Raw genomic sequence first — 13,019 nt, forward strand, 5'->3', positions numbered from 1 at the left:
TTTAGTTGAAATCTCCTTTCTTGTAACTTGAAGCCGTTGGTGCAGGTTCTATTCTCCAAAGCAGGAAAAAAACAAGTTTGCTCCATCCTCCATGCGACAGTCCTTTAGAGCTTTAAAAATATCGTATGTCCTCTCAATCTCCTCTTTTCTGGACTAAACATGTCCAACCGGTCCTCAGAAGGCTTGGTTTCCAGACCCTTGATCATCTTGGTTGCCCTCCTCTGCACACGTTCCAGCTTGTTCACATCCTTCTTAAATTGTGGTGCCCAGAACTGGACACAGTATTTCAAGGGTGGTCTGACCAAGGCCGAATGGAGAGGTACTATTCCTTCCCTTGACCTGGACCCCATACTTCTGTTGATGCAGCCTAGAAGAACATCAAGCATGGTAGGACATGTCTTCCCAATCCCAGAAAGTAGATGTTATTCCACCACTGGAAATAGCTTCAGCACTTTTACAGCTGCTATGACCATCTACAGGTTAGAGCTATGCGCTGGTGATGTGTTCCACAGAGTTTGGAGTAAAGCAAGATTTTCACTATTTAATGACATCATTAAATACCTACCTACCTACCTACCTATCCTACTGCTTGATGGATTGAACAGTGTTCTGCATGACGGAGGGGGTGTGTAACATGGTTTCAGAAGAATCACTCAGGAAGACTTAAGCCACCACTTTGTGTACATTTAATGTCCTAGTAGGCAATCTGTAAAGTAGGTGTGCCATTAACTTTCCTGACTTTCTCCACATTGCCGTTGAAATCTTGTCTCTTTTGTATTAATATCCTCAGAGCACAAATCAAATATCCAAATATGAATACAGGAATTACCATTAGCGGCTGAAGCTAGCTAAACAGTCAATTATATTTCAATATACTTGATTGCAAGGAGGCAGGCTTTATTATATGAATATTAATAAACACCATTTGTTCCAGTCTTCATTCCCCCCGCCCTTGTTAAATGTAATGCGTAACTATGGAAACCTGCAAACCCAGTCAGTTCAAGTTACACACATGCAGATGCACGCACAGCACTAAGTAGAGGAAGAGAAGAAATTGTGTTTCTTGGCAAAGTTTTCACAGCCTACAAAAACTGTAGAAATCTTCTGAGCACAGGGTGATGAACTAGGTCTGGGTTTTAAAGGAAGTGGAACCCACACTAGAATGTTGCAGCATGGTGTGCTCCTGTTCAGGGTTCCAGACGCCCACCCAGCCTTTGTTGCTTTTGAAAATATAATGTTTTATATTTTATGTATTTTCATGTTTGCATTGATTATAATATATTTTGGATCGTAATAGGATTAAAAAGGTTATAAGCTTCCCTGAGGGACGCAGGTGGCGCTGTGGTCTAAACCACAGAGCCTAGGGCTTGCCGATCGGAAGGTCGGTGGTTTGAATCCCTGCGACGGGGTGAGCTCCCGTTGCTCGGTCCCACTCCTGCCAAACTAGCAGTTCGAAAGCACACCAGTGCAAGTAGATAAATAGGTACCGCTCCGGCGGCAAGGTAAACAGCGTTTCCGTGCACTGCTCTGGTTCGCCAGAAGTGACTTAGTCATGCTGCCACATGACCCGGAAGCTGTATGCCAGCTCCCTCGGCCAGTAAAGCGAGATGAGCTCCACAACCCTAGAGTCGGCCACGACTGGACCTAACGGTCAGGGGTCCCTTTACCTTTACCTTTAAGCCTCCCTGATCGGTGTACAAGCCTGGAAAGCAGGGGGATGAATTTTTATATGACTAAATCAAGACTTCCTGGGGAAGTAGGTTCCTATTATCCCCATTTTGCAGCTGGAGAACTGAGGCTGAAACACTGACATGCTCATTTACTGATTGACGTTCACAGCGGAGGAGTACGTGGGGCATCTGTCTCCAGGGTCCATGCCCACCACTATCTGTGATACCCTCATTGGTGCAGTAAAACTACATACATATAAAATTGCATGGTATCATATGATGATGTCTTTTTCTTTGGCGATCACTCATAGCCGAGTAAGATTGTCTTCCATAAACATGGTTTTAACAATGAGTCCGTAAGTGACTGTGGAGGCCAATTCTGGATCCACACGTCCTTCCACAGTGGGGACATTGGTTTCCAGGCGGGAGTTGATCATGGTGTTGATTTGCCAAGTGTGCCTTCCTCTTAGCACGTTTCTCCCTTGCGTCCTGAGTTCATGCTTCTTCAAAGCCCATGACACCTTTGGTAAAGGCTGTTCTCGATCTGGAGCGCTTGCAGGCCAGAGTTTCCCAGTTGTCAGTGATTATACTACATTTTTTTAGATTTGCCTTGAGATAGTCTTTAAACCAGCATTACGCTTTCCATTTTTAAGTTCGGAATAGAGTAGTTGCTTTGGAAAACAATCATCAGGCATCTGCACAACATGACCAGTCCAACGAAGTTGTTGTTGAAGAATCATTGCTTCAACACTGGTGATCTTTGCTTCTTCCAGAACACTGATATTAGTTCACCTGTCTTCCCAAGTGATGTGTAAAATTTTTGGGAGACACCATTGATGGAATTCAGATCCCCTCTTGGCCATGAATCTAGGCCAGTCACTGCCTTTCCACCTAACCTACCTCACAGGGCTGTTCTGGAAATTAAAGCAGAGGAACCATGTACGTCACCTTGAGCTCCTTACCTCGAGATGAGGTAAAGGTAAAGGGACCCCTGACCACTAGGTCCAGTCGTGACCAACTCTGGGGTTGCGGCACTCATCTTTCTTTACTGGCCAAGGGAGCTGGCATACAGCTTCCGGATCATGTGGCGCACAGAAACGCCATTTACCTTCCCGCTGGAGCGGTACCTATTTATCTACTTGCACTTTGACGTGCTTTTGAACTGCTAGGTTGGCAGGAGCAGGGATCAAGCAACGGGAGCTCACCCCGGGGAACCGCCAACCTTCTGATCGGCAAGCCCTAGGCTCTGTGGTTTAACCCACAGCGCCACTCGCATCCCAAAAGATGAGGTATTAATGCAATAATTTTGAAGCTGCTAATGTGAACAAACCTTGAAATCCTGGCTTGGCTGCTGCCGATGAGATAGATGAACCATTGGTCTGGCTCAAGAGAAGGCAGCTCTGTGTTCCAGTGTTCCAGCTCGAGGAACTGGGTCTGGGAGGCACCACGCCCCTTCTCTTATCATGCCCATGTTCTCCTAATTTCCATGGAAACAGGCTAACTAGCAGGCTTCCCTCCATAAGGAAATTGCCTGCGCTGGGAAGCAGCAGCAGCAGCAGCAGGAGATAACCTTGAATGCTGTTTGTACCTCTGACCATGAATGTAAATAAAACCCAGCCAGCTGCCTAAGAGATACAGCAGGTCTCAGAGGACAGCGCTACAGAGAATAATAAGTCACATAAATGCATTGAAAAAAAAAATTATTAAAAAAAACAACAACAACCCAGAAACAAATGCTAGTAAATGATGTTTGAGGTCACGGAAGACACTCAATGTTAAAAAAAATAAAAATAAAAAGCCTCTGGGATACTACTCATTCCTGCCTCAACGAGGCTCTCTGCTACAAAATTGGTTCCATAAATTGAAATTGATTAATAAAAAAGAAATTGATGAATAATTCAGGCTCCCAGTACAAAGCACAATTACTTTGAAGTCAGCCCCATTAAATTCAGTGGGACTTACCTTTCGGCAAATATCTGTAAGATTTCACTGTAAAAATGTAACAACCCCTCCGGGGCAAATAGATAATATTAACCATAACCCGAGCAACCTCTTTTCTGATTTAACCATAACAGGGAGAGTACAAACTAATCAGCCTTCATGGTGCCAATCAAACTCTGAGTTTATTGCCCTCGTTCCTACAAACAGGTCTTCCATGGAACTGATGTGGAATTTATGAACTCCTCTTAGTGTGAATATAACCCTATGTTTTATTCTCATTTCCTTATACAGTGGTACCTCGGAGGTCAAATGGAATCTGTTCCAGAAGTCCGTTTGACTTCCAAAACTTTCGGAAACCAAAGCGTGGCTTCTGATTGGCTGCAGGAAGCCCCATCAGACGTCCAGGTTCCAAAGAACATTCGCAAACTGGAACATTCACTTCCGGGTTTGCGGCGTCCAGGAGCCAAAAATTCTGAGTAGCAAGGTGTTCAGGATCCAAGGTACGACTGTACATGCCTTTAAAGGGGGCTTAGGAAAAAAAATCATGGTGGATGGAGCTATTGATGGCTGTTAATCACAATGACTATAACCCAGGGCTGTGGTTCTATTTGACAAGATGTCAGAATTCAGAGTGGGAGGCGGCTCTCAAGGTCAAACTTCGATATCTCTACTAACCTTGGAGACCTGGCTCTAGATAAATCCATTATGCCAATACTTTGTCCAGACTGAGGCTACACCCACACCAAACATTTAAAGTGCTAGGATAAAATTTTAAACAGACATGACTTACCCCAAAGAATTCTGGGAGCTGGAGTTTGTTTAGGGCGTTGATAAGATACCCCCGTCACAGAACTACAATTCCGAGAGTGGTTTTACAATCCCTTTTCACAGGGAACTTTGGGGAATGTAGCTTTGCGAGAGAAATAGAAGTCTCCCAAAAGCTGGATTTTCCCAACTCTAAACTGTAATGCAATACTGAGAAATGGCTTTTATACAAGCAGATAGTGCAGGAACTAAACACTGCAAGCTTATGCAAACTTAGGCTTGAATTCCATACAGCAAGGCTCAAAATTATGTTCTTAACCAAGAGGAAAAGCAGAAGAGCATATATAAATTTTACATCCAAGATGGAGTTAGGTTAGCCGATCCCCTGCAATCAAGCAGGTTTCTCTGTATTTGCCAACTTTTGGCAATAAGTAGAATCAGTGAACTCAATTCTCTCATATGAATTTGCACCCGCAGAGGAGCTGAATGAGCGGGATAATTGCCGTGAATTTCTATCACTCTCTAATGAAGGATTTCAAACACAGTGTTAAAGAGAGCATAATTTTCAATTATTTGCAAAGGCTGAAGCAATTGACTGTGTAACACTATTAAAATGATTCCGCCGTGTTCCCGATTTGAATAACTTCACAGTTCACATAGCGACACCTGGGCAGAGGTGGTCCAACTCACAGCATATAGGAGACAATTAGAGAGTTTACATGAGCCATCATGTTGCTTTTTAAATAAAAGATGATTAAGTTACATACTAACCCAAAGCTTTTCTTTAAGCACGCCCGCGCGCATAAGGACCATACAAAAAGAAAGATGAGCTGAAAAATTTTTGTAATAACTTCTTTCACTCCTGGGGGTCATCAGTAAAGCATTTCCTAAGATCACGTTGTTCTTCACCGCTTTTTTTTTTTTTTTTTTTTTGATGCTGCAGCAATTGTTCTCGGAACCATTGCAATTTCTTCCCTGTGGCATTTCTCCTGTTTCTGCCCAGATAGGAAGCATAGTTTTCTTTGGCACTTCCGAATTTGCCACTACATTACTGGGGGCGTGGAGGGTGGAGCCAGGCTTAGCACCCTAAAGACTTTAGGGCAGAGATGGAGAACCTGTGGCTCCCTTGATGCTGCTGGACTACCAATACCCATCAGTCACCTCCACCCCCAGCATGTGTGGGATGCATCTTCACTGAAGCAGTCAAATACAACATTTCCTGTTTCCTAGAGTGGACTGGTCCCATCACCTCCTTGCAAATGGAAGGGGAAGAAATGGAGGCAGTGAGAGATTTTACCTTCTTGGGCTCCATGATCACTGCAGATGGTGACAGCAGTCACGAAATTAAAAGACGCCTGCTTCTTGGGAGAAAAGCAATGACAAAACTAGACAGCATCTTAAAAAGCAGAGACATCACCTTGCCAACAAAATTCCGTATAGTAAAAGCCATGGTTTTCCCAGGAGTGATATATGGAAGTGAGAGCTGGACCATAAAGAAAGCTGGTCGCCGAAGAATTGATGCTTTTGAATTATGGTGCTGGAGGAGACTCTTAAGAGTCCCATGAACTGCAAGAAGATCAAACCTCTCCATTCTTAAGGAAATCAGCCCTGAGTGCTCGCTGGAAGGACAGATCCTGAAGCTGAGGCTCCAATACTTTGGCCACCTCATGAGAAGAGAAGACTCCCTGGAAAAGACCCTGATGTTGGGAAAGATGGAGGGCACAAGGAGAAGGGGACGACAGAGGACGAGATGGTTGGACAGTGTTCTCGAAGCTGCCAGCATGAGTTTGACCAAACTGTGGGAGGCAGTGGAAGACAGGAGTGCCTGGTGTGCTGTGGTCCAGGGGGTCACGAAGAGTCGGACACGACTAAACAACAACAAAGGGGAATGTTGCTCCAGACAGGGAGGACTTCCTGTCATACCTGCTCTGGAGCATCCTCCCCCTGTGTGTGAACAAGTAGATGGGCGTGACCCTAGCAGACCCTATAAAAGAGCTAGTCATGCAACCATCTTCCTCTTGTTCACCTTTTCCATTTTCACCTTTTGGACACCTCTGCTGTTCCTTAGCCAGCAGCACATGGCTCATCCTTACAGAGGATGGAAGCCACAAGGTAGAAAGTCTGAGGCCTGGCTCAGATTTCTTTTCTCTATAAATGTAACTGTAACTACAAGACAAAGCCTGCCTTCAGGGCAATACTGTGAAATGAATGTAAGTAAACTTTACCATTACTTTTAAAAGAAAACTGTGGTGTCATTCTTGTTTTCAAGAGGGAACTAAAGGGAAATTTACCAGGAACAACCCAATCTGGACAAGCCAGGCTGGATTGCTCAACTCAAATGATTCTCAGGAATCCATCAACTTGCTTCCAGCAATTTGCAAGGGAATGTGCTGTGCTACTAGCTCACTAGCGTGAGTGAGGAAGGATAATATTTAATCAATATATCCTCTCCTACTATCCACAACATTCCCACAGCATTGTCAGTGGTCAGGGATGATGGGAATTGTAGTCTGACAACATTTGGAGGGTCAACAAGATCCCCATCCCTGCCTTCAGCAAAAATGCGGTAAGAAGTTTGCAAATGGGGTGGTGATGTTGGGCAAGGGGTGGGCATTTTGGCTCAGCTCTGATGCAAATAACTAATAATAATAATAATAATAATAATAATGCAAAGGGAACCAACAATCATCTCATTTTGCTTGTAGCACTAATCACAGGGCAGGCTTTGCACCCAGTCCAACAAATGCTTCACTTGCTCAAGTCTCTTCTGGAACTTGGCCCAGGCTGAGATGTTCAGAGATCACAGGCTCTGTTGGCAATGTTCTGATATCCCTGTGAAGCTGTTGTCATACATGGAATTTGAAGAGCTTTTCATCTTAAGAAAGTGGGTCAGGTCCCCTGCATGTAATAAAAGTTAGAACGCATTGTGGGAATCTGTTTGGTCCTTTAAACCAAAGGCCTACATTTATAGATGCATTGATGGCTAAGCCCAGTGTCCTAATTTTGAAAGGACAGCCCATCAAAATCACATGCACACCATACCCTAAAGTAAGGATGCCTTCCAAAGCCAAATAATATACTGAATTTATGAAGCATTCTCCAAAGTGCAGGGGAGTGGGAGGAGTACCTTTTGGAAGACCGGTTTCCACACCAGATGTTGCCCTTTCCAGATGTTTGACCAGCTAGTAGAGCCAATGAGATTAGGGGTGGATGGAGCCCATCCGTGGGTTCTTCACTGTAAATGTTTGACAGATCCTTGAATGAAATAAATCTGGTCTCCCCCAAATTCTGGAATGGATTTTGGAATGTGGTGAAAGTTCTCCAACCTACCCAAAGCACTGAAATGGCACCAGAAGCCCCTGAGAACGACAGGTTAGTTTTTCAGTGGCCTGCAAATGTGACCAGGCTCCATATCACATCTTATTTCTGAACCACACTAAGTCTCCTCCGGGGAGGCGGAGGACTCGCCTTCGCTGGATGTTTTTAAGCAGAGTTTGGATGGCTATCTTTCATGGATGCTATAGTTGAGATTCCTTAGTTGAGATGCTTTAGTTGAGACCAGTGGTCAGGGATGATGGGAGTTGTAGTCCAACAACATCTGGGGACCCACAGGTTGAGAACCGCTGGTAAACCTTAACACTAAGCATACTATGTACAGAACACAAGTGTCAGAGGTATCTGTTGGAAAGGGCTTGTGACACTGGGAATGACGAGCAGCTACAACCTAATTCCATATTGTTACAGAAAAGCAAGCCCGCAGGCCAACCTGTAACATATCACATAGGTATCACGGATCCCAAACACATGTCACGTTCTAGAGAAAGATGTGTTGCGTTCATTTTTATTTTTATTTCTTTAGTAATTCAGGCTATCAACCCAAATCTGTCACATCAAGGCATATACATTTTCAGTTTCTTGACAGGGACTCTGAATTGCAGTGCAAGGAACTGCCAATTACACAGAACCCAAACCCCCACATTGTACAAAATATGTCTTTGTATCTTCTGGTCCTCGTCCCATTATTTATTAGCTCGATATCCAAGTGTTTACAAGAGGGCCTGGATTTAAAGTACAAATCATCACATCACAGAAACGGATACTAAAAATTATGTGTGTTTTTCTTTTGTAACATCTAATTTTACAGTGTCATCTGCGCAGGCTGGGGGCGGGCAATATAGGTTTCCTTGTAGGTCCCATTCCACAAAGTAGCATACTGGACCAAGTGTAAGTGCCTCAGGACCTCAAAAGGACCAGGACTGGTCTGCCCCAGATGTGATTCTCCATCCCTATCATCAGAAAAATCAGCCGTGAGTGTACATGTGAGCACACACAACACCACAATAAATGGTAGCCACACATCACTCTTAAGGACCTACTGCTAACCTGATCATTACCATGAAACAGAGCCATCCTGGATTCCTTTGGGGCCCTTCCTCATCTTTTTACTTGCTAGGGTTCATTTGTGGCACCTCTGGTGAGTTCAATGAGCTGAATGTATTACTCCACATCAGGGTGAAGGCAAACGTAACATTTAAAGAGGGGTTTGATGGTACAGTTGCTGCCCTCCAAACATTTTTCTATCCCAAGGCGAGTTTCCCCCAAAAGAAGTACGGCTTCCTACTTCAATTTGCCCCAGAAGGAGTCTGCTGTGATGGGCACCAATTAGCTAGGATCTTTGAGACTACCAGAACATTTCTTCCTCTCCCCACACCATCCCTGGATCAATTCTGTACTTCTGGTTAAGAACTTAATTCGTTCTGAAGAGCCAGTGTGGTGTAGTGGTTAAGAGCGGTAGTCTCGTAATCTGGTGAACTAGGTTTGCGTCTCCGCTCCTCCACATGCAGCTGCTGGGTGACCTTGGGCTAGTCACACTTCTTTGAAGTCTCTCAGCCCCACTGACCTCACAGAGTGTTTGTTGAGGGGGAGGAAGGGAAAGGAGAATGTTAGCTGCTTTGAGACTCCTTTGGGTAGTGATAAAGCGGGATATCAAATCCAAACTCTTCTTCTTCTTCTATCTAAATAGAACCCCTTTCCCCTGCCTAAAAATGTGGCCTATGAAGGCAAAGCATCCAATAATGGGATAGGAGCAGAAATGCTATAATCCAGATTGTAATTTTCCATTTCTGCAGCCAATGTCTTTTCAGCCTCTTGATAACAATGCACGTTGGTAACGGTTGCTACCATGCTTTCTGCATCATCTTTACTTTTCATTCTGTGCAATTTCTCAGCATGTTTCAAGAACAAAACAGTTCTTTGTGATCGTATTGTAGAGTCTTAATAAACAGATGCTGCACTCCGGGGGTGGGGGGCAGCGGCGCTGTGGTTTTCCTTTAAATTATGAAGAACAGCGTAACTTTTTAGAAACCTTTGTGCCTTTTTCTGAAAATTAGAAAACTGTTGCCTCTGGTGAACTGCTCCCAAAGCTGGCTAATCCCTTTGAAAGTAGTGAATGGGCATCTGCTATTTTCTCTTCTTGTTAAAGGTATTGTGTGTTGAAGGTACAGCAGCGCACCTGAGATACTTCTGTGATGAACTAAGAGCGATGAATGTGCAAACAAGGCTCTATGAAAAGATCCCTGGTGAGGCAACAGCCATGCGAGAGCATCTGTTTTGCATGCTGAAGGCCCTAAATTCAATCCCCTACATCAGTCCAGGGAGAACTTCCTCCCTGTAAATCTTGCCAGTCAGTGTAAAGCAATACTGAACTAGATCCAGTGGTGTCCAAACTTTTTTTTAAAGAGGGCCAGATTTGATGAAGTGGAGGGCCTTGAGGGCCGACCAAAGAGCCAACCAAAGTTGTTGACCTTTTTTAGGATTGAGGTTGTTGACCTTTTTAGGATTTTACCCCAGGAAATAAACTGCCACAGGGGCCCCCGAAATGGACTTTGGAGACCAATGACTCAGTATATGGTCTTTTAAGAAGACAAAAGCACAGGGCAAAGGGTAGCTACAGTAACTATCATATTCCCCCAAGTCAGGAAGACAAAAACTTTGTTGAGAACTGTTCCTTCTACTAATAAGCCTTAGGACATCAAGTCCCATCATCCCTAGCTACCAGTGGTCAGCAATGATGGGAATTGTAGTCCATAAACAGCTGGAGACCCAAGTCTGGGAGACCCTGTCTTAATGTTATGGTCTGGGAAAGGCTCCTAGGGCTGTGGGGTGGGGCAAGGCAGGATGGAAAAGCCATTGCCTGATGGCTAGCACAAAATCTATCTTCCCCATTGTTATGATTTAAATAGAAATACAATACATCTCACCATAGGTAAAGGTAAAGGGACCCCTGACCATTAGGTCCAGTCACGGACGACTCTGGGGTTGCGGTGCTCATCTCGCTCTATAGGCCAAGGGAGCCGGTGTACAGCTTCTGGGTCATGTGGCCAGCATGACTAAGCCGCTTCTGGCAAACCGGAGCAGCGCATGGAAACACTGTTTACCTTCCCGCCAGAGTGGTACCTATTTATATACTTGCACTGCGTCCTTTCGAACTGCTAGGCTGGCAGGAGCATGGACCAAGGAAGGGAAGCTCACCCCGTCACAGGGATTCAAACCGCCGACCTTCCAATCGGCAAGCCCTAGGCTCTGTGGTTTAACCCACAGCGCCACCCATGTCCCTGTACATTGCACCATAACTAAAGGTAAAGGTACCCCTGCCCGTACGGGCCAGTCTTGACAGACTCTAGGGTTGTGCGCTCATCTCTATAGGCCGGGAGCCGGCACTGTCCGCAGACACTTCCGGTAAAGGGAGATGGGAAAGGTTTCTCTCAATTAAAGGGAGATGGGAAAGGTTTCTCTCAATATTTTCTAAGCTCTGTACTTTGTGAATACTATCTGCAGTAAATTCCTAAGTAAATCTCTGAGCTAATCTTACTTCTGCAAATTTCGGCCAGACAGTTAGCAAAAATGCAGTTATTTGCAAAGTCTAAATCAGACAGGTCAGGAGGCCGTTTCCTGTCTAACCAGCTATCTGAAACTGCTGATGTTAGCTACAGGTCAGAAGGTCGTTTCCTGCCTAGCCAGAAACTGCTGTCAACTAAAAACCACTAGCAAGATGTTTCCTGCTTTGCTTCTGCTTTAAGTAATGCAAGATAAGAAGAGATACGAAGGGAATGCTTACTAATGCAAAGATGAAGACACGTGTACGAAGGAAAGGGGAAGAAATGCTTAGCTAGCAGAAAGACAGGAATGTTTAGCAAGCAATAAAATGTGTTTAGCAAGCAATATAGATGTGCTATGTAAGGGAATAATTTGAGAAGGTATGGGAGGGGGAAGAGTGTTCAGAAGAGTATAAGAAGTCTGTAGATGCGTATTTCTTGACAGCCAGTTTATTTTCAGGAGCTATCTAGCTGGCTGTCTCTGTGTACAGAATGTCTCTGTACACAGATTTCAATAAACTTTTTCTCCAAAGAAGATTTTGCTTTCCTGGTACTTTTGTTCCCTCCAAGGTCCGGGGATGGCGTGGCTGATGGATCCCTAGGTAAATAAGGCTTCATTTCTTTGGGGGCTCGTGCCGGGATAAGCCCCCTCCCCAAATACGGACCGGAGGGCCAGGCTCAACCAAGGTGAACAGCTCAGCAGCGTTTGCAGGCTCCCGTGCGCACCCCGCCTGTTTCGTGGGGGGAGCCAGCCACACTGTCCTGCAGTGGAGACATCTTGTTGAGGGAGAAAAACAAAGAGGACGGCGCCGAGGGGAAGGGAATCCGCAGCGGAAAAGGTAAGCCCGACGGAAAGGGCAGCCCGACGGAAAGGGCGAGGCCTAATCAGCCTCACCTGGTCATGCAGTAGAGTGCAGCCAGGAAGGGAAAAAAGGGCGTGGCAGTGTTGTGCCACCAGTAAGGTTTGGTAAAAAGGGGATTGGCTGCGCAGTAGGGTGCCAGCCACCAGGAATAAAGGGGACTGGTTGTGCAGGAGAGTGCCACCAGCAAAAATTTGGAACAGAAGAGGGAGGGATATATATATATTGTGATTTTTTTGGTGTGTTTTGAGTATTGCATGCTGAAGTTATTTTGGTGTGTTTTGTGTATTGCATGCTGAAGTTATTTTGGTGTGTTTAGTGTGTTACATGTTGAAATTATATTGGTGTGTTTTGTATGTTGTATGTTGCATGTCAAGATACTCTAGTGACTGAATTGTCAAGTGTGGGCCAGGGCTTAGCGTTCCCCTTGGGTGATTGCAGGGTTGTGCATTTTCTGGCAGGTCTGTTGTGTGAGAGAATTTTTACTGTGAATAGTAGCGAAGGATCTGGAAGAAATGGGTTCTGGCCAAAGTAAAAGTACCCCTTTGAAATGCTTTTGGAGATTCAAGCTGATGAGAGGGGAAGATGAGGACATTGTGAATTAGATTGGCCCACCCAAAATAACAAATTGGCCGTCCATTAGGACCCTTGATTTGCAACTCATTAATCCATTATATCAGAACATTTTGAATGTCCGTTCTGATCAAATCCCCTACATTTCCACATGGAAGACCAATGTGGAAAAGAACCCCCCCCTTCCTGGCTGAAGTCATGCTGCCAAAAAGTCTCAGGCAGCCGTATCTGCTCAGTCAGGAAGACAGGAGGACAACCCCCCAGTCCTCCAGGATTCAGAGATGGAAGAAGATAAAGTTTTGATGCCCCACCGCCTTATGCCCCGGCAACAGCCC

This window comes from Podarcis muralis, chromosome 3 (assembly GCF_964188315.1).
Source record: "Podarcis muralis chromosome 3, rPodMur119.hap1.1, whole genome shotgun sequence".
NCBI classification, from domain to species: domain Eukaryota; kingdom Metazoa; phylum Chordata; class Lepidosauria; order Squamata; family Lacertidae; genus Podarcis; species Podarcis muralis.